Genomic DNA, 24,571 nt, shown 5'->3' on the forward strand with positions numbered 1-24,571 from the left:
GAAAAACTGGAGGAAGTAAAGTGTTTTAGATATCTGGGAGTGGATCTGGCAGCGGATGGAACCATGGAAGCGGAATTGGGTCACAGGGTGGTGGAGGGGGCGAAATTTCTGGGAACGTTGAAGAATGTTTGAAAGTCGAGAGCATTATCTCGGAAAGCAAAAATGGGTATGTTTGAAGGAATATGGGTTTCAACAATGTTGTATGGTTGCGAGGCGTGGGCTATGGATAGAGTTGTGCGTAGCAGGGTGGATGTGCTGGAAATGAGATGTTTGAGGACAATATGTGGTGTGAGGTGGTTTGATCGAGTAATTAATGTAAGGGTAAGAGAGATGTGTGGTAATAAAAAGAGTGTGGTTAAGAGAGCAGAAGAGGGTGTTTTGAAATGGTTTGGTCACATAGAGAGAATGAGTGAGGAAAGATTGACCAAGAGGATATATGTGTCAGAGGTGGATGGAACGAGGAGAAGTGGGAGACCAAATTGGAGGTGAAAAGATGGAGTGAAAAAGATTTTGAGTGATCGAGGCCTGAACATGCAGGAGGGTGAAAGGCGTGCAAGTGAACTGGAACGATGTGGTATACCGGGGTCGACGTGCTGTCAATGGATTGAACCAGGGCATGTGAAGCGTCTGGGGTAAACAATGGAAAGTTCTGTGGAGCCTGGATTTGGAAAGGGAGCTGTGGTTTCGGTGCATTATTACATTACAGCTAGAGACTGAGTGTGAACGAATGGGGCCTTTGTTGTCTTTTCCTAGCGCTACCTCGCACACATGAGTGGGGAGGGGGTTGTTATTCCATGTGTGGCGGGGTGGCGATGGGAATAAATAAAGGCAGACAGTATGAATTATGTACATGTGTATATATGTATATGTCTGTGTGTATATATATGTATACATTGTGATGTATAGGTATGTATATTTGCGTGTGTGGACGTGTATGTATATACATGTGTATGTGGGTGGGTTGGGCCATTCTTTCGTCTGTTTCCTTGCGCTACCTTGCTAACGCGGGAGACAGCGACAAAGCAAAACAATAATAATAATAATAATAATATATATATATATATATATATATATATATATATATATATATATATATATATATATATATATATATATATATAAGGCATGTGTACGTGTAGGAAGAGAGGAAAGTGATTGGTTCTCAGTGAATGTAGGTTTGCGGCAGGGATGTGTGATGTCTCCATGGTTGTTTAATTTGTTTATGGATGGGGTTGTTAGGGAGGTAAATGCAAGAGTCTTGGAAAGAGGGGCAAGTATGAAGTCTGTTGGGGATGAGAGAGCTTGGGAAGTGAGTCAGTTGTTGTTCGCTGATGATACAGCGCTGGTGGCGGATTCATGTGAGAAACTGCAGAAGCTGGTGACGGAGTTTGGTAAAGTGTGTGGAAGAAGAAAGTTAAGAGTAAATGTGAATAAGAGCAAGGTTATTAGGTACAGTAGGGTTGAGGGTCAAGTCAATTGGGAGGTGAGTTTGAATGGTGAAAAACTGGAGGAAGTGAAGTGTTTTAGATATCTGGGAGTGGATCTGTCAGCGGATGGAACCATGGAAGCGGAAGTGGATCATAGGGTGGGGGAGGGGGCGAAAATTTTGGGAGCCTTGAAAAATGTGTGGAAGTCGAGAACATTATCCCGGAAAGCAAAAATGGGTGTGTTTGAAGGAATAGTAGTTCCAACAATGTTGTATGGTTGCGAGGCGTGGGCTATGGATAGAGTTGTGCGCAGGAGGATGGATGTGCTGGAAATGAGATGTTTGAGGACAATGTGTGGTGTGAGGTGGTTTGATCGAGTAAGTAACGTAAGGGTAAGAGAGATGTGTGGAAATAAAAAGAGCGTGGTTGAGAGAGCAGAAGAGGGTGTTTTGAAATGGTTTGGGCACATGGAGAGAATGAGTGAGGAAAGATTGACCAAGAGGATATATGTGTCGGAGGTGGAGGGAACGAGGAGAAGAGGGAGACCAAATTGGAGGTGGAAAGATGGAGTGAAAAGGATTTTGTGTGATCGGGGCCTGAACATGCAGGAGGGTGAAAGGAGGGCAAGGAATAGAGTGAATTGGAGCGATGTGGTATACAGGGGTTGACGTGCTGTCAGTGGATTGAATCAAGGCATGTGAAGCGTCCGGGGTAAACCATGGAAAGCTGTGTAGGTATGTATATTTGCGTGTGTGGACGTGTGTATGTACATGTGTATGGGGGGGGTTGGGTCATTTCTTTCGTCTGTTTCCTTGCGCTACCTCGCAAACGCGGGAGACAGCGACAAAGTATAAAAAAAAAAAAAAAAAATATATATATATATATATATATATATATATATATATATATATATATATATATATATATATATACATATATATATATTATATATATATCTATATGTATATATATATATATATATATATATATATATATATATATATATATATATATATATATATATATATATATACATATCTTTCTTTCTTTCATACTATTCGCCATTTCCCGCATTAGCGAGGTAGCGTTGAGAACAGAGGACTGGGCCCTTGAGGGAATATCCTCACCTGGGCCCCTTCTCTGTTCCCTCTTTTGGAAAATAAAAAAAAAAAAAAAAAAAAAAAAAAAGTGAGAGGGGAGGATTTCCAGCCCCCCGCTCTCTCCCCTTTTAGTCGCCTTCTACGACACGCAGAGAATACGTGGGAAGTATTCTTTCTCCCCTATCCCCAGGGATATATATATATACATATATACATATATATATATATATATATATATATATATATATATATATATATATATATATATATATATAGTGAGTCAGTTGTTGTTCGCTGATGATACAGCGCTGGTGGCTGATTCATGTGAGAAACTGCAGAAGCTGGTGACTGAGTTTGGTAAAGTGTGTGGAAGAAGAAAGTTAAGAGTAAATGTGAATAAGAGCAAGGTTATTAGGTACAGTAGGGTTGAGGGTCAAGTCAATTGGGAGGTGAGTTTGAATGGAGAAAAACTGGAGGAAGTGAAGTGTTTTAGATATCTGGGAGTGGATCTGTCAGCGGATGGAACCATGGAAGCGGAAGTGGATCATAGGGTGGGGGAGGGGGCAAAAATTTTGGGAGCCTTGAAAAATGTGTGGAAGTCGAGAACATTATCTCGGAAAGCAAAAATGGGTATGTTTGAAGGAATAGTGGTTCCAACAATGTTGTATGGTTGCGAGGCGTGGGCTATGGATAGAGTTGTGCGCAGGAGGATGGATGTGCTGGAAATGAGATGTTTGAGGACAATGTGTGGTGTGAGGTGGTTTGATCGAGTAAGTAACGTAAGGGTAAGAGAGATGTGTGGAAATAAAAAGAGCGTGGTTGAGAGAGCAGAAGAGGGTGTTTTGAAATGGTTTGGGCACATGGAGAGAATGAGTGAGGAAAGATTGACCAAGAGGATATATGTGTCGGAGGTGGAGGGAACGAGGAGAAGAGGGAGACCAAATTGGAGGTGGAAAGATGGAGTGAAAAAGATTTTGTGTGATCGGGGCCTGAACATGCAGGAGGGTGAAAGGAGGGCAAGGAATAGAGTGAATTGGAGCGATGTGGTATACAGGGGTTGACGTGCTGTCAGTGGATTGAATCAAGGCATGTGAAGCGTCTGGGGGTAAACCATGGAAAGCTGTGTAGGTATGTATATTTGCGTGTGTGGACGTGTGTATGTACATGTGTATGGGGGGGAGGGGTTGGGCCATTTCTTTCGTCTGTTTCCTTGCGCTACCTCGCAAACGCGGGAGACAGCGACAAAGTATAAAAAAAAAAAAAAAAAAAAAAAAAAAAAAATATATATATATATATACATATATATATATATACATATATATATATATACATATATATATATATATATATATATATATATATATATATATATATATATATATATATATATATATATATATATATATATATATTCCTATGAGTCCACGGGGAAAATGAAACACGAGAAGTTCCGAAGTGCACTTTCGTGTAATAATCACATCATCAGGGGAGACACAAGAGAGAAATATAACAGCCAGTTGATATACATCGAAGAGACGAAGCTAGGACGCCATTTGGTAAACATGGACAATCACATGTTTACCAAATGGCGTCCTAGCTTCGTCTCTCAATGTATATCAACTGACTGTTATATTTCTCTCTTGTGTCTCCCCTGATGATGTGATTATTACACGAAAGTGCACATGAGAACTTTTCGTGTTTCATTTTCCCCGTGGACTCATTGGAATAACTTGATCACGCGCAAAATTGTGATCCTTTCCAATATATATATATATATATATATATCTTCTTTCTTTCATACTATTCGCCATTTCCCGCATTAGCGAGGTAGCGTTGAGAACAGAGGACTGGGCCCTTGAGGGAATATCCTCACCTGGGCCCCTTCTCTGTTCCCCTTCTCTTTTGGAAAATTAAAAAAAAAAAGTGAGAGGGGAGGATTTCCAGCCCCCCGCTCCCTCCCCTTTTAGTCGCCTTCTACGACACGCAGGGAATACGTGGGAAGTATTCTTTCTCCCCTATCCCCAGGGATAATATATATATATATATATATATATATATATATATATATATATATATATATATATATATACATACATATATATATATATATATATATATATATATATATATATATATATATATATATATATATATATATATATATATATACATACATATATATATATATATATATATATATATATATATATATATATATATATATATATATATATATATATCCCTGGGGATAGGGGATTAAGAATACTTCCCACGTATTCCCTGCGTGTCGTAGAAGGCGACTAAAAGGGGAGGGAGCGGGGGGGCTGGAAATCCTCCCCTCTCGTTTTTTTTTTTAATTTTCCAAAAGAAGGAACAGAGAAGACGTGGAGGCCAGTGCACTTTGTCCAAAGACGTGGAGGTCAGTGTAATCATTCTCAGGAAATGGTGGCCAGCCATTAGATAAATCCCAAACTGAAGCTTTACTTTGAAGCCCCCTTGACCATGCCAAACTCCCATAGAATGGTCTTGCGGTAGCCAGAAGGAAAGTCCCAAATTGAAACTTCACTATAATTGCTTATAGTAGACAAGTGGCAACCAGACAAAACAGAGGCAAAAATTGAACATCATAACATCAACAAATGTTTTAGTAACTCTCTTGTTTAAATCGACACTTCTGTGATCTGTTAAATTAATCATTAAACACATTATTTCATAGACAAAACCACAGAGTACCTCTTCGATTCTCACAAATAATTACAGATAACAGCTTGAAGCTTGGGTAAGAGGATTATAAAGCAAAAACTAACTAAATCATATAGGAGTATGTATGCTGGAACATTAATTCATGTGAACATGTATGATCTCAGATGGCGAAGTCCCTTTATGCAGAAAAAATGTCCGAGGGTAATGATTTAAGTTTGACGACCCGTGGACCCGAGATAAACCGATTAAATGCGCTTTCGTTAGCCAGAACAAAAGTTCCATAGTAAAGCTTTAAGTCTGATGACCCGTGGATCCCGAAAAACGCTATTAGTATAGTATATCGTTAGCCAGAACAAAAGTCCCATGGTGAAACATTACGTTTCAGGGCCCTTTGGCACCACAAAACCCAAAGAAAATGGTCTGGCGCAAGTCAAAATAAAAAGTCCAGAGGGAGCTTTAAGTTTGACGACCCCTGAGCTTCGCAAAACCCGATTTACTTTGTGTGGCGTTACCCATGAGAAACATCCCTGATTGACGCTTTACGTATGATGTTCTGTGGCCTTGAAGCAAAAGCTCTTACCCCTAGTTTACCTTGACCTGCTCAAGCAGGGTACTCCTCCATACAGAAAACACAAAATGGATATATCACTTACCTTAACAAAGTGATTATAGAGCACCAGCGGAAGTGATAGTCAGTTGGAGATGACTATGGCTGCTCGATGAATCCATTTCTTCTAATTTTGTCCGCCATCTCGGTTCAGTCTGGGAAGGAAAATACTTTTGTTACCGTCCCTCCATTACTAATTAAGTGTGATATAATCTCTTCCTAAATCTATATATCATTAATTTCATGGTACGGAATCTCCAACCTTTTCAAACTTCACCTGACAATGATGTATAATTACCTCACAAACGAATGAGAACACAGTGGTCTAAGACGTGGCATCAACCTTTTCAAGAGTTTACCTCACAATAATGTATAATTACCTCACAAACGTATGAGAAAATAGTGTCTAATACTTGGCGTTAACCTCAGACCACACGAAGACGTGCACACACAAAAGCTTGCGACATTTCCAGATATCACCAAGTAAAAAAGAAAAAAAAAATCATAGAATTTACGTTCATCAAGCAAAGAGTTTACCTCCATAGAAGTAAATGTTTCAGTATCATTTTGTCATAACGAATTCTATGATTTATTCATTGACATCTGAAGTTCAGGTATTGCACTGCATCATTAGGGAAAGAGATATTCCAAAGACCGACCTTCAAGGGTTTTGACCGCTAAATCATGAACACTGACCTTCACATTCACTAATCTATTTCGCACCACTAGTTCTAAGCAGATCAAAGTCACCAGAAATGTACGCATGCGTCACTTCAGGCCGAACATGCGCAAGAGGTAAAAGTTACGCTGAGCATGCGCAAGAGGTAAAAGTTACATTGAGCATGCACAAGGGGTGAATCTCAATCTGAGCATGCGCAAGGGGTAAATCTTACTCTGCGCATGCGCTAAAGAAAAATTTTCGGCGAGATTGCGCAAAAGAGGATTTCTTCCAGTATATGTCTATGTAGAATCAGGATTACATTTAAAATCTAAAAAACAACAACACCAAAGAAAAAACATTAACCATAAGACTCAAAGAGACCTCACAAAAATAGTGAAAAAATACATTAACTGGTGAAGTACTACAGAAAGAAATCCCCTTTTGCGCAGGCTCGGCAAAACTTTCACTTTCACTCATGCTAAGAGTAAGCTTCACCTCCAGTGTAAATCTGGCCAGAATTTTCCTTTAGCGAATGCTCAGAGAAGTTTTACAAACAATGAAAATAGTTGTGCATGTTAAACTTTTTTTTCAATTCCTCTGTAAAGCACTTGTACACTTATATACCATACGTAATGATATGCAAGTATGATGAAACAAAAAGAAAAAAAATTGGGTGACAGAGAAATTCTGAAAACATATTTGGCTTCGAATAGCAACAACACATAAGAAACAGCTATTTTTTTCCATGTCACTTGACTGGTTGACGCTTATGTCAACCAGCATTTTAGCCTTGGCTCCATTACTTGTAGGAGTGGTACTGATCCATCAGGGATTTTGCAGTTGTGTTTTGGAAGCAGGTTTTTGTTTTTTTGTCAGACTCGTTCTATAGCACACTGCACGGACCACCTATTCATGTGGTTGGCGTTGCTGACCATGAATCAGGTATTGACCTAGGCGAGGTAGTTGGCACGCAACCAAACTAGCTGTTCACCCTCACCTCAGACTGGTCGAGAAATGGGTAACTTTGTACAAGCTCAGCTAATGAATATACTGTAACAAATGAAAATGAAATATAAGCTCTTTCCCGCTTTGCTAAATTCAACTCCACAGCAGTGCAATGAAAATTCCTATAAAAATTATGTTTATATCAGAGGTTTAGAGTCAAAAACAGCAGTGAAAATGACTGTTATATCCTGTCTATCTTATTTCTAAGCAAAACATTTGAGAAAAATGTTTTAGGGGTATAAAATGAAGGAAAGTTAACAATCTGCCACCACACAAGCAATATCGTGTTCTACACCCGCCCTGCATCCCGATCCCTCGGCTTGCCCGACTGATGGTATAGCTCAGATGATAGTCTGGCTGGAGCCTGGGACGGTACCACATTCCCACACTAAAGTTTAAGCTGGAATACAAATTACTGTTGGCATATGACACCAACAGCGTTAAATTATCAGGTATGAATGAAAGTAACGTTACTCTTGACCTCCTTTCGCTAGAATAAACATTACAATATATATATATATATATATATATATATATATATATATATATATATATATATATATATATATATATACATATATTTATTATACTCTGTCGGTGTCTCCTGCGTTAGTGAGGTGCGCAAGGTGCGCAATGGTCAAACCCACCCACATACACATGTGTATACATATACGTCTACACACGCATATATACATACCTATACATTTCAACGTATACATTTATATGCATACACAGACATATACATATATACACATGTACACAATTCATACTTGCTGCCTTTATTCATTCTTGTCGCCACCCCGCCACACATGAAAAGACAACCCCCTCCCCCTGCATGCGCTCGAGGTAGCGCTGAGAAAAGACAACAAAGGCCACATTCGTCTAAACTCAGTCTCTAGCTGTTATGTATAATACACCGAAACCACCGCTTCCTTTCCACAACCAGGACCCACAAAACTTTCCATGATTTACCCCAGACGTTTCGCATGCCCTGCTTCAATCCACTAACAGCATGTCGACCTCGGTATACCACATCATTCCAATTCACTCTATTCCTTGCACGTCTTTCACCCTCCTACATGTTCAGGCCCCGATCGATCAAAATCTTTTTCATTCCATCTTTCCACCTCCAATTTGGTCTCCCACTTCTCCTCATTCCCTCAACCTCTGACACAAATATCCTCTTTGTAAATCTCTCCTCACTCATTCTCTCCATGTGACCAAACCATTTCAATACACCCTCTTCTGCTCTCTCTACATCACTCTTTTTATTACCAAACATCTCTCTTACCTTTTGATTATTTACTTGATCAAACCACCATACACCACATATTGATCTCAAATATCTCATTTCCAACACATCCACCCTCCTCCACACAACCCTATCTATAGCCGACGCCCCACAACCATATACCATTGTTGGAACCACTATTTATTCAAACACACCCATTTTTGCTATCCTAGATAATGTTCTCGCCTTCCACACATTATTCAACGCTCCCAGAACCTTCGCCCCCTCCCCAACTTTGTGACACACTTCTACTTCCATGGTTCCATCCGTTGCCAAATCCTCTCCCAAATATCTAAAACACTTCTCTCACTCCAGTTTTTTCTCCATTCAAACTTACCTCCCACTTGACTTTTCCCTCAACCCTACTGTACCTAATAACCTTGCTCTTATTCACAGTTACGTGTGGGCCAATGCACTTCTTAAGACGTGGAGGACAGGGCAATAAGTCTCCAGAAGTGGAGGCCAGCCAGTAGATAAGTCCCAAACTGCAACTTTACTTTGGAGCCTCTTCAGCCACGACAAAAACCCCAATAGAACAGTTTGGCGCCAGCCAAAAGGAAAATCCCATTGAGAAGCTTTACTATGAGACCCATTTGGCCACGCCAATCTCCACTAGAATCATCTAGAGCTAGCAGGAAGAAGTCCTAAAGTGAAGCTTTACTGTACCTACTTATACGAAGCCAGTGGCAACCAGGCAGGACGGAGTCAAAGATTAGACATTATAACATCAATAAAAGTTCTCGTAACACTATTCAACTCGGCACTTTTCTAATCTCTCAAATAAATCATTAAACAAATTATTATATGAACAAAGCAATAGAGTCCCTCTTCGTTTCTTACGTTTCTTACAGATAAAAGCTTGAAGCTTGGGGTAAGAGGATTACAAAACAAAAAATTACTGACTTCCATAACATGCGAACATGTATGATTTCACATGGCGCAGTCCCCTTACGCGGGAGAAAAGTCCGAGAGTGAGGCTTTAAGTTTGACGACCCGTGGACCCAGGATAGATCGATTAAATGGGTTGTCGTTAGCCAGAACAAAAGTCCCATGATAAAGCTTTAAGTCTGATGACTTGAAAACCAGATGAATATGGTATGTCGTAAGCTAGAATAAAATTCTTTACGTCTGAATGCCCTTGAGCCCCGCAAAACCCAATTGAAATGGTCTAGCGTAAGTCAGAACAACAGGCCTAGAGTGGAGCTTTAAGTGTGACGATCCTTGAGCTTCGCAAAATTCGATTAGATTTGTGTGGCGATACCCATGACAAACATCCCTGATTAACGCTTTACGTATGATGACCTGTGGCCCTGAATCAAGGGCTCCTACCCCTAGTTTACCTCTACCTACTCCAGCAGGGTTCTCCTACCCTGGACCCCATATAGAAAATACAAAATGGAGATATTACTTACCTTAACGAGGTGATTATAGAGCTCCAGTGGAAGTGTTAGTCAACGATGGGCAATTCCCTTTTGAAGAGCTGGAGATGACTGTGGCTGCTCGATGAATTCAGGTTTTTTCTAATTTAGTCAATCACCTCGGTTCAGTCGGGAAGGAAAATAATTGTCTTATCGTCCCTCCATCACTAGGTAAGTATCATATAATATCTCGCCACATTTATTTTCATTGATTTCATGGTACGGAATCTCCAACCTTTTCAGAGGTCACTTCACAATGATTTATGATTACCTCAGAAACGAATGAGAACACAGTGGTCTAAGACGTGGCATCTACTTTCACCACTCGTACAAGTGCACACACACAAAAAAAAATTGCAACATTTGCAGATATCACACAGTAAAAAGAAAAAAAGATCATGGAATTTCAGTTCATCAAGCAACGAGTTTGCCTTCATAGAAGTAAATGTTTCTGTATAATCTTGACGTAACGAATTCTATCATTTATTCACTGGCACTTGACGTTCAGGTATTGCACTGCACCATTACGAGAAGAGATATTTTCAACACCGATCTTTAAGGATATTGACCGTTAAATCACGAACACTGAAGAAGCCACCTTCACACTCACTGAGCTATTTCGCGCCACTAATTCAAAGCAAATCAAAGTCAACACAATGTGCGCATGCGTGACTTCAGGCCGAACATGCGCAGAAGGTAAAAGTTACACTGAACATGCGCAAGACGTAAACCTTGGGCCGAGCATGCGCAAGGGGCGAATCTAAATTTGCGCATGCGCTAAAGAATAATTTTCGGCGAGTTTGCGCAAAAGAGATTTCATTCCAGTATATGTCTATGTAGAATGAGGCTTATATTCAAAATATAAAAAACAAACAAAAAAAGCATTAGTTATAAGACTCTTCCAAGACATCACAAAAACCAGTGTAAAATACAGTATCTGGTGAAGTACTACCGGAAGAAATCCTCTTTTGCGCAAGCTCGGCCATACTTTCACTTTCGCTTATACTCAAAGTAAGCTTCACCTAAGTTTGTTAAACTTATTGTTTTAAATTAGTTGTAGTGCCCTGTGTGACGATCCTTGAGCTTCGCAAAACTCGATTAAATTTGTATGGCGATACCCATGAGAAAAGTTCATATTGACGCTTTAAGTCTGTTTACCTGTGTCCCCGAATCGAGTGCTCCTACACGAAGTTTACCTCTACCTACTCCAGCAGGGTCCTCCTGCTCTGTACCCCATATAGAAAATACTAAATGGAGATATTACTTACCTTAACGAGGTGATTATAGAGCCCCAGTAGAAGTGTTAGTCAACGATGGGCAATTTCCACTTGAAGAGCTGGAGATGACTATGGTTGCTCGATGAATCCAGTTTTGCTAATTTAGTCAGTCACCTCGCTTCAGTCGGGGAAAATAATTTTCTTATCGTCCCTCCATCACTAGGTAAGTATCATATGATATCTCGACAAATTTATTTTCATTGATTTCATGGTACGGAATCTCCAACCTTTACAGAGTTCACTTCACAATGATTTATGATTATCTCACAAACGAATGAGAACACTGTGGTCTAAGATGTGGCATCTACTTTCACCACTCGTACAAGTGCACACACAAAAAGATTACGGCATTTGCAGATATCACACAGTAAAAAGAAGAAAAGATCATGGAATTTCAGTTCATCAAGCAACGAGTTTGCCTTCATAGAAGTAAATATTTCTGTATAATCTTGACGTAACGAATTCTATCATTTATTCACTGGCACTTGACGTTCAGGTATTGCACTGCACCATTACGAGAAGAGATATTTTCAACACCGATCTTTAAGGATATTGACCGTTAAATCACGAACACTGAAGACGCCACCTTCACACTCACTGAGCTATTTCGCGCCACTAATTCAAAGCAAATCAAAGTCAACACAATGTGCGCATGCGTGACTTCAGGCCGAGCATGCGCAGAAGGTAAAAGTTACACTGAGCATGTGCAAGAGGTAAAACTTAGGCCGAGCATGCGCAATGGGTGAATCTTACTCTGCGCATGCGCTGAAGAATAATTTTCGGCGAGGTTACGCAAAAGAGGATTTATTCCAGTATATGTCTATGTAGAATGAGGCTTATATCAAACATATAAAAAAACAAACAAATAAAAAAGGCATTAGTTATAAGACTCTTCCAAGACATCACAAAAACCAGTGTAAAAAGAAATCCTCTTCTGCGCAAGCTCGGCCAAACTTTCACTTTCGCTTATACTCAAAGTAAGCTTCACCTAAGTTTGTTAAACTTATTGTTTTAAATTAGTTGTAGTGCGCTGTGTGACGATCCTTGAGCTTCGCAAAACTCGATTAAATTTGTATGGCGATACCCATGAGAAAAGTTCATATTGACGCTTTAAGTCTGTTTACCTGTGTCCCCGAATCGAGGGCTCCTACCCCAAGTTTACCTCTACCTACTCCAGCAGGGTCCTCCTGCTCTGTACCCCATATAGAAAATACTAAATGGAGATATTACTTACCTTAACGAGGTGATTATAGAGCCTCAGTGGAAGTGTTAGTCAACGATCGGCAATTTCCTTTTGAAGAGCTGGATGTGACTATGGTTGCTCGATGAATCCAGTTTTGCTAATTAAGTCAGTCACCTCGGTTCAGTCGGGGAAGGAAAATAATTGTCTTATCGTCCCTCCATCACTAGGTAAGTATCATATAATATCTCGACAAATTTATTTTCATTGATTTCATGGTACGGAATCTCCAACCTTTTCAGAGTTCACTTCACAATGATTTGTGATTACCTCACAAACGAATGAGAACACAGTGGTCTAAGACGTGGCATCTACTTTCACCACTCGAACAAGTGCACACACACAAAAAAATTGCACCATTCGCAGATATCACACAGTAAAAAGAAAAAAAGATCATGGAATTTCAGTTCATCAAGCAACGAGTTTGCCTTCATAGAAGTAAATGTTTCTGTATAATCTTGACGTAACGAATTCTATCATTTATTCACTGGCACTTGACGTTCAGGTATTGCACTGCACAATTACGAGAAGAGATATTTTCAACACCGATTTTTAAGGATATTGACCGTTAAATAACGAACACTGAAGGAGCCACCTTCACACTCACTGAGCTATTTCGCACCACTAATTCTAAGCAAATCAAAGTCGACACAATGTGCGCATGCGTGATTTCAGGCCGAGCATGCGCAAAAGGTAAAAGTTACACTGAGCATGCGCAAGACGTAAACCTTAGGCCGAGCATGCACAAGGGGCAAATCTAAATTTGCGCATGCGCTAAAGAATAATTTTCGGCGAGGTTGCGCAAAAGAGGATTCATTCCAGTATACGTCTATGTACAATGAGGCTTATACTAAACATATAAAAAACAAACAAAAAAAGCATTAGTTATAAGACTTCCAAGACATCACAAAAACCAGTGTAAAATACAGTATCCGGTGAAGTACTACCGGAAGAAATCCTCTTTTGCGCAAGCTCGGCCAAACTTTCACTTTCGCTTATACTCAAAGTAAGCTTCACCTAAGTTTGTTAAACTTATTGTTTTAAATTAGTTGTAGTGCCCTGTGTGACGATCCTTGAGCTTCGCAAAACTCGATTAAATTTGTATGGCGATACCCATGAGAAAAGTTCATATTGACGCTTTAAGTCTGTTTACCTGTGTCCCCGAATCGAGGGCTCCTACCCCAAGTTTACCTCTACCTACTCCAGCAGGGTCCTCCTGCTCTGTACCCCATATAGAAAATACATAATGGAGATATTACTTACCTTAACGAGGTGATTATAGAGCTCCAGTGGAAGTGTTAGTCAACGATGGGCAATTTCCACTTGAAGAGCTGGAGATGACTATGGTTGCTCGATGAATCCAGTTTTGCTAATTTAGTCAGTCACCTCGCTTCAGTCGGGGAAAATAATTTTCTTATCGTCCCTCCATCACTAGGTAAGTATCATATGATATCTCGCCAAATTTATTTTCATTGATTTCATGGTACGGAATCTCCAACCTTTACAGAGTTCACTTCACAATGATTTATGATTATCTCACAAACGAATGAGAACACTGTGGTCTAAGATGTGGCATCTACTTTCACCACTCGTACAAGTGCACACACAAAAAGATTACGGCATTTGCAGATATCACACAGTAAAAAGAAGAAAAGATCATGGAATTTCAGTTCATCAAGCAACGAGTTTGCCTTCATAGAAGTAAATGTTTCTGTATGATCTTGACGTAACGAATTCTATCATTTATTCACTGGCACTTGACGTTCAGGTATTGCACTGCTCCATTACGAGAATAAATATTTTCAACACCGATCTTTAAGGATATTGACCGTTAAATCACAACCTGAAAAAACCACCTCACACTCACTGAGTATTTCGCCCACTAATTCAAAGGAAAAATCAAAGTAAACACAAGTGCGCAGCGTGACTTCGGGCCGAGCATGCAAAAGAAAAAGTTAACACGAGCATGGGGCAAGGGTAAAACGGGCCGAGCATCGCAATGGGCAAATTTTACTCGCGCATGGCGGAAGAAAATTTTGGGTAAGGTGCGCAAAGAGGATTTATTTCCCGAATGTCATGAAATCAGGTTTTTAATTCAAAATAAAAAAACAAACAAACAAAAAAGGCATACCCCATAAAACTCCCAAGACACACAAAAACTAGTAAAAACCGTACTGGTGAATACTCCCCCCCTCCCTCCCTTCCTCCCTCCCACCCTTCCCTCCCTCTCCCTCCCCCCCTCCCCCACCCCCCCCCTCCCCTTCCCTCCCCCCCCCTCTCCCTCCCCCCCCCTTTCTCCCCACCTTTCTCTCCCTCACCTCCCTTCCCCCCCCCTTCCCCCAACCCTCCCCCCTCCCCCTCCCTCCATCCCTCCCTCCCCTTCCTCCCCCCCCCGCCCCACCCTTTCGCACCCCCCTCCCTCCCCCCTCTCCCTCCCCCTTCTTTTTCCCTTTTCTCCCTCCCTCCCTCCCCCTCCCCTCCCTCCTCTTTCCCTCCCTCCCTTCCCCCCCCTTACCCCTCCCTCCCTCCCTCCCTCCCTTTCCCCCTCCCCCCCTCCTTCCTCCCCCCTCCCCTTTTCCCCCTCCCTCCCCCCCTCCACGCCCCCCCCCCCTCCCCCTCTCTTTCTCCCTCCCTCCCCCTTCCCCTCCCCCCTCCTCCCCTCCCTCCCTCCTTCCCCCCCCCCCCCCTCCCTTCCCTCCCTTTTCCCCCTCCCTCCCTCCTCCTTCCCTCCCTCCCCCCCCTTCCCCCCCTCCCCCCCCCTCCCCCCCCCCCCCTCCTCCTCTCCCCCTCCCTCCCCCTCCCCCCCCCTCCCCCCCCCCCCCTCCCTCCCCCCACCTCCCTCCCTCCCTCCCCCTCCCCTCCCCTCCCCCTCCCCCCCTCCCCCTCCCCCCCCTCCTCCCCTCCCCCTCCCCTCCCCCCCCTCCCCTCTCCCCTCCCTCCCCCCTCCTCACCCCCCCTCCTCCCTCCCTCCCCCCCCTCCCTCCCCTCCCCCCCCCTCCTCCCCCTCCCTCCCCTCCCCCCTCCCTCCCTCCTCCCTCCTCCCTCCCTCCTCCCTCCCCCCCTCCCCCCCCTCCCTCCTCCCTCTCCCCCCTCCCTCCCTCCCCCCCTCCCTCCCTCCCCCCCTCCTCCTCCCCTCCCCCCCTCCTCCCATCCCCCCTCCCCCCCCCCCCCCTCCCCCCCCTCCCCCCCTCCCTCCCCTCCCCCCCTCCCTCCCCCCCCCTCCCCCTCCCCTCTCCCTCCCCCCCCTCCCTCCCCCCTCCTCTCCCTCCTCCCCCCTCCCTCACTCTCCCCTTCCCTCCCCTCCCTCCCCCTCCCCCCCCCTCCTCCCCCCCCCCTCCCTCCCTCCCTCCCTCCCCCTCCCCTCCCCCCTCTCCTCTCCTCCCTCCCCCCTCCCCCCCCCTCTCCCCCCTCTCCTCCCCCCCTCCCCCTCCCCCTCCCTCCCCCTCCCCTCCCCTCCCCCTTCCCTCCCTCCCCTCCTCCCTCCCTCCCCTCCTCCCCCTCCCCTCCCTCCCTCCCCCTCCTCCCCCCCCCTCCCTCCCCTCCTTCTCCCCCTCCCTCCCCCTCCTTCCCCCTCCCTCCCCCTCCCCCTCCCCTCCTCCCCCCCTCCCCCCCCCCCCCCCCCCTCCCCTCCTCCCCCCTCTCCCTCCCCCTCCCCCCTCCCCCCCCCTCCCTCCTCCTTCCCCCCCCCCTCCCCCTCCCCTCCCCTCCTCCCCCTCCCCCCTCCCCCTCCCCCCTCCCTCCCCTCCCTCCCTCCCCTCTCCCCTCCTCCCTCCCTCCCCCCCCCTCCCCCCCCTCCTCCCCTCCCCCCTCCCCCTCCCACTCCCTCCCCCCCCTCCCTCCTCCCCTCCCCCCTCCCCCCCCCCCCCTCTCCCCCCCCCCCTCCCTCCCCTCCCCCCCTTCCCTCTCCCTACCCCCCCCCCTCCCCTCTCTCCCCCCCTCCCTCCTCCCCCCCCTTCCCCTCCCTCCCCCTCCCTCTCCCCTCCCTCTCCCTCCCCCCCTCCCTCCTCCCTCTCCCCTCCTCCTCCCTCCCCCTCTCCCTCCCTCCCCCCCCCCTCCCCCTCCCCCCCCCCCCCTTCCCCCCTCCCTCCCTCCCCCCTCCCCCCTCCCTCCCTCCCCCCCTCCCCCCTCCCTCCCTTCCCCCCCCCCCTCCCTCCCCCCCCCTCCCTTCCTCTCCCTTCCATCCCTACCTCCCACTCCCTACCTCCCACTCCCTCCCTCCCTCTCCCTCCCTCCCCCTGACTCCCTCCCGCTGCCTCCCTCCCCCAACCTCCCTCCCTCTCCCTCCCTTTCTCCCTCCCTCCCTCCTTCCCTCCCTCCCCTTCCCCTCCCTCCCTCCTTCCCTCTCCCTCCCTTCCTCCCTACCTCCCACCCTCCCCCCTCCCTCACCCTCCCCTCCCTCCCACTCCCTACTTCCCACTCCCTCCCTCCCTCTCCCTCCCTCCCTCCCGCTCCCTCCCTCCCCTTACCTCCCTCCCGCTCCCTCCATCCCTCCCCCTCCCTCCCTCCCTCCTGTCTATCTTATTTCTAAGCAAAACAATTGAGAAAAACGTTTTAAGGGTATCAAATGAGGGAAAGTAAACAATCTGCCACCACACAAGCAATATCGTGTTCATCACCCGCCCTGCATCCCGATCCCTATGCTTGCCCGACTGATGGTATAGCTCAGGTGATAGTCCGGCTGGAGCCTGGGACGGTACCACATTCCCACACTAAAGTTTAAGCTGGAATACAAATTACTGTTGGCACATGACACCAACAGCGTTAAATTATCAGGAATGATTGAAAGTAACGTTCCTCTTGACCTTCTTTCCCTAGAATAAACATTATAATATATATATATATATATATATATATATATATATATATATATATATATATATATATATATATATATATATCCCCTGGGGATAGGGGAAAAAGAATACTTCTCACGCATTCCCCACGAAGAAGTAAGATTACAAGTGAAAGAGAAGAGAGAGGCATTTGGACGATTTTTGCAGGGAAAAAATGCAAATGAGTGGGAGATGTATAAAAGAAAGAGGCAGGAGGTCAAGAGAAAGGTGCAAGAGGTGAAAAAGAGGGGAAATGAGAGTTGGGGTGAGAGAGTATCATTAAATTTTAGGGAGAATGAAAAGATGTCTTGGAAGGAGGTAAATAAAGTGCCTAAGACAAGGGAGCAAATGGGAACTTCAGTGAAGGGGGCTGGTGGGGAGGTGATAACAAGTAGTGGTGATGTGAGAAGGAGATGGAGTGAGTATTTTGAAGGTTTCTTGAATGTGTTTGATGATAGAGTGGCAGATATAGGGTGTTTTGGTCGAGGTGGTGTGCAAAGTGAGAGGGTTAGGGAAAATGATTTGGTAAACAGAGAAGAGGTAGTAAAAGCATTGCGGAAGATATATGTATATACATGTGTATGTGGGTGGGATGGGCCATTCTTTCGTCTGTTTCCTTGCGCTACCTCGCGAACGCGGGCGACAGCGACAAAGCAAAATAAATAAATAAAATATATATATATATATATATATATATATATATATATATATATATATATATATATATATATATATATATATATATATATATATATTATTTTTCATCATACTTAGTCGCTGTCTCCTGCGTTAGCGAGGTAACGCAAGGAAACAGATGAAAGAATGGCCAAACCCACCCACATACACATGAATATACATAAACGCCCCACACGCCCATATACATACCTACACATTTCAACGTATACATACATAAACATACAGAGACATATACATATACACACATGTACATATTCATACCTGCTACCTTCATCGCGATGTAGCGCTAGAAAAAGACAAAGGCCACGTTCGTTCACACTCAGTCTCTAGCTGTCATGTGTAACGCACCGAAGCCACAGCTCCCTTTCCACATTGCAATTCAGCGCTTGATCAAGTATACTCCTAATAGAATCACATCATCAGGGAAGATACAAGAAAGAAATGTAACAATCAGTTGATATACAACGAAGAGACGTAGCTAGAACGCCATTTGGTAAACAAGTGACTACCTGAATGTATGTCGGATGTGTACGAGTCTGGCAAGAAGGTTATCATAAACTTATCATGCGGACAAGAAAGGGAACGGTTAAAAAATTCTTTCAACAATAAAGCTATCTAATTTGTATAGACCTTCACTAATATTAATGTTATAATTCTTTGTGTATGTAGTAATAAAAGATTCGATGACATTTCTCTTGGTACAGAAGTTAGAGGTAATAACTGAGATGGCATTACCCCAGTCAGTACAGTGATCATAGTTTTTAACATGTTTAAACAGTGTTTGATTCTCGTCCTGTTCTTACACTATATTTATGTTGCGTAAGTCTAACTAAAAGATTCTTACCAGTCTGCCCAACATAAGACTTATCAAAATTTCTACATAACACTCTATAGAGTGCTGAGTTCCTGATCAAGTTGCTGAAGGCCGATTTTGTATTAAAGGATTTTAGCAACGTGAAAGGTAAAGTAAAATTATCATTAAAAGGGATAACTAGAAGGTTCTTGGGTTCAAGTTTATGAAATTATTTTTCTTTTCCCAAACTTAACGAATTTATCAATGAAAGATTTAGGATACTTTAACTTCAATCCAATAGAATGTATCTTTTCAAACTCATCAATAAACTCTGGACTCCAAATACGTATTGCCCTGAGGAACATAGACTGGATCCCGTTTCCACCCATGAACCGCAGTGCACTCCGTCTCCAGACGTGGAGGCTAGCGCACTCTGTCTCGAAACATGGAGGCCGGTGAAATTCGTTTCCAAATATGGTGGCCACTAGACAACTTCTCAAGGCATGGAGGCCAGTGAACAACGTCTCAAGACATGGAGGCCAGTGGACTACGTCTCCAAATATGGAAGCCAGAGTAATCCGTCTTCAGACGTTGACTTGTGCACTGTGTCTCCAAAAGTGGAGGTCAGTGCGATCTGTCTACAGACGTGTGGGCTAATGCACTTCTTCTCAAGATGGGGAGGCTAGTACACTCCGTCTCCAGACGTGGAGGCAATGTACTCCGTCTCCAGATGTGAAGGCCAGTGCAATCCGTCTATAGAAGTGGAGGCCAGGCAGTAGATAAGTTCCAATTTGAAGCTTTACTTTGAAGCCTCCTTGGCCATGCCAAATAGAACCGTCTGGCGCCAGCCAAAAGGAAAATCCCAGAGAGAAGCTTTACTATGAGGCACCTTTGGCCACGCCAATCTCCACTAGAATTGTGTAAAGCCAGCCGGAAGAAGTCCCAAAGTGAAGCTTTGCTATACCTACTTATACTAGGCCAGTGGCAACCAGGCAGGACGGAGTCAAAGGTTAAACCTTATAACATCCATAAATTTTTTGGTAACACTATTTAACTCGGCACTTATGTAATCTCTCAGATTTATCATTAAACAAATTATTATATGGGCAAAGCAATAGAGTCCCTCTTCGTTTCTTACGAATAATTACAGATTTCAGCTTGAAGCTTGGGGCAAGATGATTATAAAGCAAAAAGTTACTGACTTCTGTAAGAATATTTCGGCAAAGAGCATTAATTCATGTGAACATGTATGATTTCAGATGGCGAAGTCCCCTTATGCGGGAGAAAAGTCAGAGTGAGGCTTTAAGTTTGACGACCCTTGAACCCAGGATAAATCGACTGAATGGGTTGTCGTTAGCCAGAACAAAAGTCCCGTAGTAAATCCTTAAGTCTAATGACCCGTGGATCCCCGAAAACCCGATGAATATGGTATGTCGTAAGCCAGAACAAAATTCTTTAAGTTTGATGGTCCTTGAGCCCGGCAAAACCCAATTAAAATGGTCTGGCGTAAGGCAGTACAAAAGGCCTAGAGTGGAGCTTTAAGTGTGACGATCCTTGAGCTCCGCAAAACTCGATTAGATTTGTGTGGCGATACCCATGAGAAACATCCCTGATTAACGCTTTACGTATGATGACCTGTGGCCCTGAATCAAGGGCTCCTACCCCTAGTTTACCTCTACCTACTCCAGCAGGGTTCTCCTACCCTGGACCCCATATAGAAAATACAAAATGGAGATATTACTTACCTTAACGAGGTGATTATAGAGCTCCAGTGGAAGTGTTAGTCAACGATGGGCAATTTCCTTTTGAAGAGCTGGAGATGACTGTGGCTGCTCGATGAATTCAGGTTTTTTCTAATTTAGTCAGTCACCTCGGTTCAGTCGGGAAGGAAAATAATTGTCCCTCCATCACTAGGTAAGTATCATATAATATCTCGCCACATTTATTTTCATTGATTTCATGATACGGAATCTCCAACCTTTTCAGAGTTCACTTCAAAATGATTTATGATTACCTCACAAACGAATGAGAACACAGTGGTCTAAGACGTGGCATCTACTTTCACCACTCGTAAAAGTGCACACACAAAAAAAAATTGCACCATTTGCAGATATCACACAGTAAAAAGAAAAAAAGATCATGGAATTTCAGTTCATCAAGCAACGAGTTTGCCTTCATAGAAGTAAATGTTTCTGTATAATCTTGACGTAACGAATTCTATCATTTATTCACTGGCACTTGACGTTCAGGTATTGCACTGCACCATTACGAGAAGAGATATTTTCAACACCGATCTTTAAGGATATTGACCGTTAAATCACGAACACTGAAGAAGCCACCTTCACACTCACTGAGCTATTTCGCGCCACTAATTCAAAGCAAATCAAAGTCAACACAACGTGCGCATGCGTGACTTCAGGCCGAGCATGCGCAAAAGATAAAAGTTACACTGAGCATGTGCAAGAGGTAAAACTTAGGCCGAGCATGCGCAATGGGTGAATCTTACTCTGCGCATGCGCTGAAGAATAATTTTCGGCGAGGTTACGCAAAAGAGGATTTATTCCAGTATATGTCTATGTAGAATGAGGCTTATATTAAACATATAAAAAAACAAACAAATAAAAAAGGCATTAGTTATAAGAGTCTTCCAAGACATCACAAAAATCAGTGTAAAAAGAAATCCTCTTCTGCGTAAGTTCGGTCAAACTTTCACTTTCGCTTATACTCAAAGTAAGCTTCACCTAAGTTTGTTAAACTTATTGTTTTAAATTAGTTGTAGTGCCCTGTGTGACGATCCTTGAGCTTCGCAAAACTCGATTAAATTTGTATGGCGATACCCATGAGAAAAGTTCATATTGACGCTTTAAGTCTGTTTACCTGTGTCCCCGAATCGAGTGCTCCTACCCCAAGTTTACCTCTACCTACTCCAGCAGGGTCCTCCTGCTCTGTACCCCATATAGAAAATACGAAATGGAGATATTACTTACCTTAACGAGGTGATTATAGAGCTCCAGTGGAAGTGTTAGTCAACGATGGGCAATTTCCTTTTGAAGAGCTGGAGATGAGTATGGTTGCTCGATGAATCCAGTTTTGCTAATTAAGTCAGTCACCTCGGTTCAGTCGGGGAAGGAAAATAATTGTCTTATCGTCCCTCCATCACTAGGTAAGTATCATATAATATCTCGCCACATTTATTTTCATTGATTTCATGGTACGGAATCTCCAACCTTTTCAGAGTTCACTTCACAATGATTTATGATTACCTCACAAACGAATGAGAACACAGTGGTCTAAGACGTGGCGTCTACTTTCACCACTCGAACAAGTGCACACACAAAAAAAAATTGCATCATTCGCAGATATCACACAGTAAAAAGAAGAAAAGATCATGGAATTTCAGTTCATCAAGCAACGAGTTTGCCTTCATAGAAGTAAATGTTTCTGTATAATCTTGACGTAACGAATTCTATCATTTATTCACTGGCACTTGACGTTCAGGTATTGCACTGCACCATTACGAGAATAGATATTTTCAACACCGATCTTTAAGGATATTGACCGTTAAATCACGAACACTGAAGAAGCCACCTTCACACTCACTGAGCTATTTCGCGCCACTAATTCAAAGCAAATCAAAGTCAACACAATGTGCGCATGCGTGACTTCAGGCCGAGCATGCGCAAAAGGTAAAAGTTACACTGAGCATGTGCAAGAGGTAAAACTTAGGCCGAGCATGCGCAATGGGCAAATCTTACTCTGCGCATGCGCTGAAGAATAATTTTCGGTAAGGTTGCGCAAAAGAGGATTTATTCCAGTATATGTCTATGTAGAATCAGGTTTATATTCAAAATATAAAAAACAAACAAACAAAAAAGGCATTAGTTATAAGACTCTTCCAAGACATCACAAAAACCAGTGTAAAATACAGTATCCGGTGAAGTACTACCGGAAGAAATCCTCTTTTGCGCAAGCTCGGCCAAACTTTCACTTTCGCTTATACTCAAAGTAAGCTTCACCTAAGTTTGTTAAACTTATTGTTTCAAATCAGTTGTAGTGTCCTGGTACATATAAACTGTACGTAATGGTATCAGAGTATGCTGGAACAAAAAATCAATGGGCAATAAAAGAATTCTGAAAATATCTTTGGCTTTAGCATGCAAAAATACACATAATAAACCGATATTTTTCCATGTTACTTGAGTGGCTGACGTTTATGTCCAGACTGCTTCCTTCAGTCTGGCATCTCTTCACGATTATTTTGACTAAAGCCTCTTAACATTGGGCTTTTGTTCCAAAACTTGTTAAGTCTACACTGGAATGCTTGGACAAAAGGGAGCGCTCGGAACATTTTCTGGCAGTGAATTACGCTTATCAAAGATTCCTTTAGTGAATGTATTGAATTACATCGTCTCCATCCCTTTTTTGTTGTCACTGAGTGATCTCCTGTATCTTCACAGTCACCTCATTTTACTGCATGACATAAATTCGGTCAACACGACCGTGACAATTAGTGAAAGATCTCATGCAAGTGCCCTCTGGAAAAGACGAAAGAAAAATCGACCACAACTTGTTTTTTATGTTTTTCCCAATGTTAAGTAAAGGTATTATTTCTTTCCTGCGGTTATACGGCTTTAGATAAAGCATCAAGCTAGAGGCTTATTGAAAATTGAGGTGTGAGGTGGTTTGATCGAGTAAGTAATGAAAGAGTAAGAGAGATGTGTGGTAATAAAAAGAGTGTGGTTGAGAGAGCAGAAGAGGGTGCATTGAAATGGTTTGGTCACATGGAGAGAATGAGTAAGGAAAGATTGACACAGGATATATGTGTCAGAGGTGGAGGGAACGAGGAGGAGTGGGAGACCAAATTGGAGTGGGAGACCAACATGCAGGAGGGTGAAAGACATGCAAGGAATAGAGTGAATTGGAACGATGTTGCATACTGTGGTCGATGTGCTGTCAGTGGATTGAACCAGGGCATGTGAAGCGTCTGGGGTAAACAACCGAAAGTTTTGTGGGGCCTGGATGTGGAAAGCGAGCTTTGGTTTCGCTGCATTACACTTGACAGCTAGAGACTGAGTGTGAACGAATGTGGCCTTTGTTGTCTTTCATGGCGCTACCTCGTGCGCGCGAGGGGGGAGGGGGGTGTCATTTCATGTGTGGCGGGGTGGCGACGGGAATGAATAAAAGCAGCAGTTATGAATATGTACATGTGCATATATGAATATTTCTGTGTATGTATATGTATGTATACGTTGAAATGTATATGTATGTGTATGTGCGTGTGTGGGCGTGTCTGTATATAAATGTTGGTTGGGCCATTCTTTCGTCTGTTTACTTGAGCAACCTCGCTAACGCGGGAGACAGCGACAAAGTATATATATATATATATATATATACATATATATATATATACATAATTTGTGAACTTGTTGATTTGTATTGCGTGTTGATATACCGTGAGGCTGATGTTAATGAGTGATCCATTTACTCTGCAAATTGCTTAAAAGATGATTTAAGCCTTATA

At 43.3% G+C, this 24,571-nt stretch overlaps 1 long non-coding RNA gene across 2 annotated transcripts in view; it reads right to left on the reverse strand.

The window, feature by feature from the left end:
- LOC139752884 (uncharacterized) overlaps positions 1–20,895 on the reverse strand; it is a 173,659-nt gene extending 152,764 nt beyond the window's left edge. The window contains exons 1-2 of one of the 2 annotated variants that reach the window (XR_011713611.1): positions 20,796–20,895; positions 5,884–5,992 (exon numbers count right to left, since the gene is read on the reverse strand). This is a non-coding gene — a long non-coding RNA (uncharacterized lncRNA). Of the gene's footprint in view, positions 1–5,883; positions 5,993–10,206; positions 10,843–20,795 lie in introns of those variants that run through there. The other variant, XR_011713610.1, reaches the window with a different exon arrangement.
- Between the last annotated feature and the right edge of the window lie 3,676 nt (positions 20,896–24,571).

The sequence above is a fragment of the Panulirus ornatus genome, chromosome 2 (genome assembly GCF_036320965.1).
Source record: "Panulirus ornatus isolate Po-2019 chromosome 2, ASM3632096v1, whole genome shotgun sequence".
In the NCBI taxonomy this organism is placed as follows: Eukaryota; Metazoa; Arthropoda; class Malacostraca; order Decapoda; family Palinuridae; genus Panulirus; species Panulirus ornatus.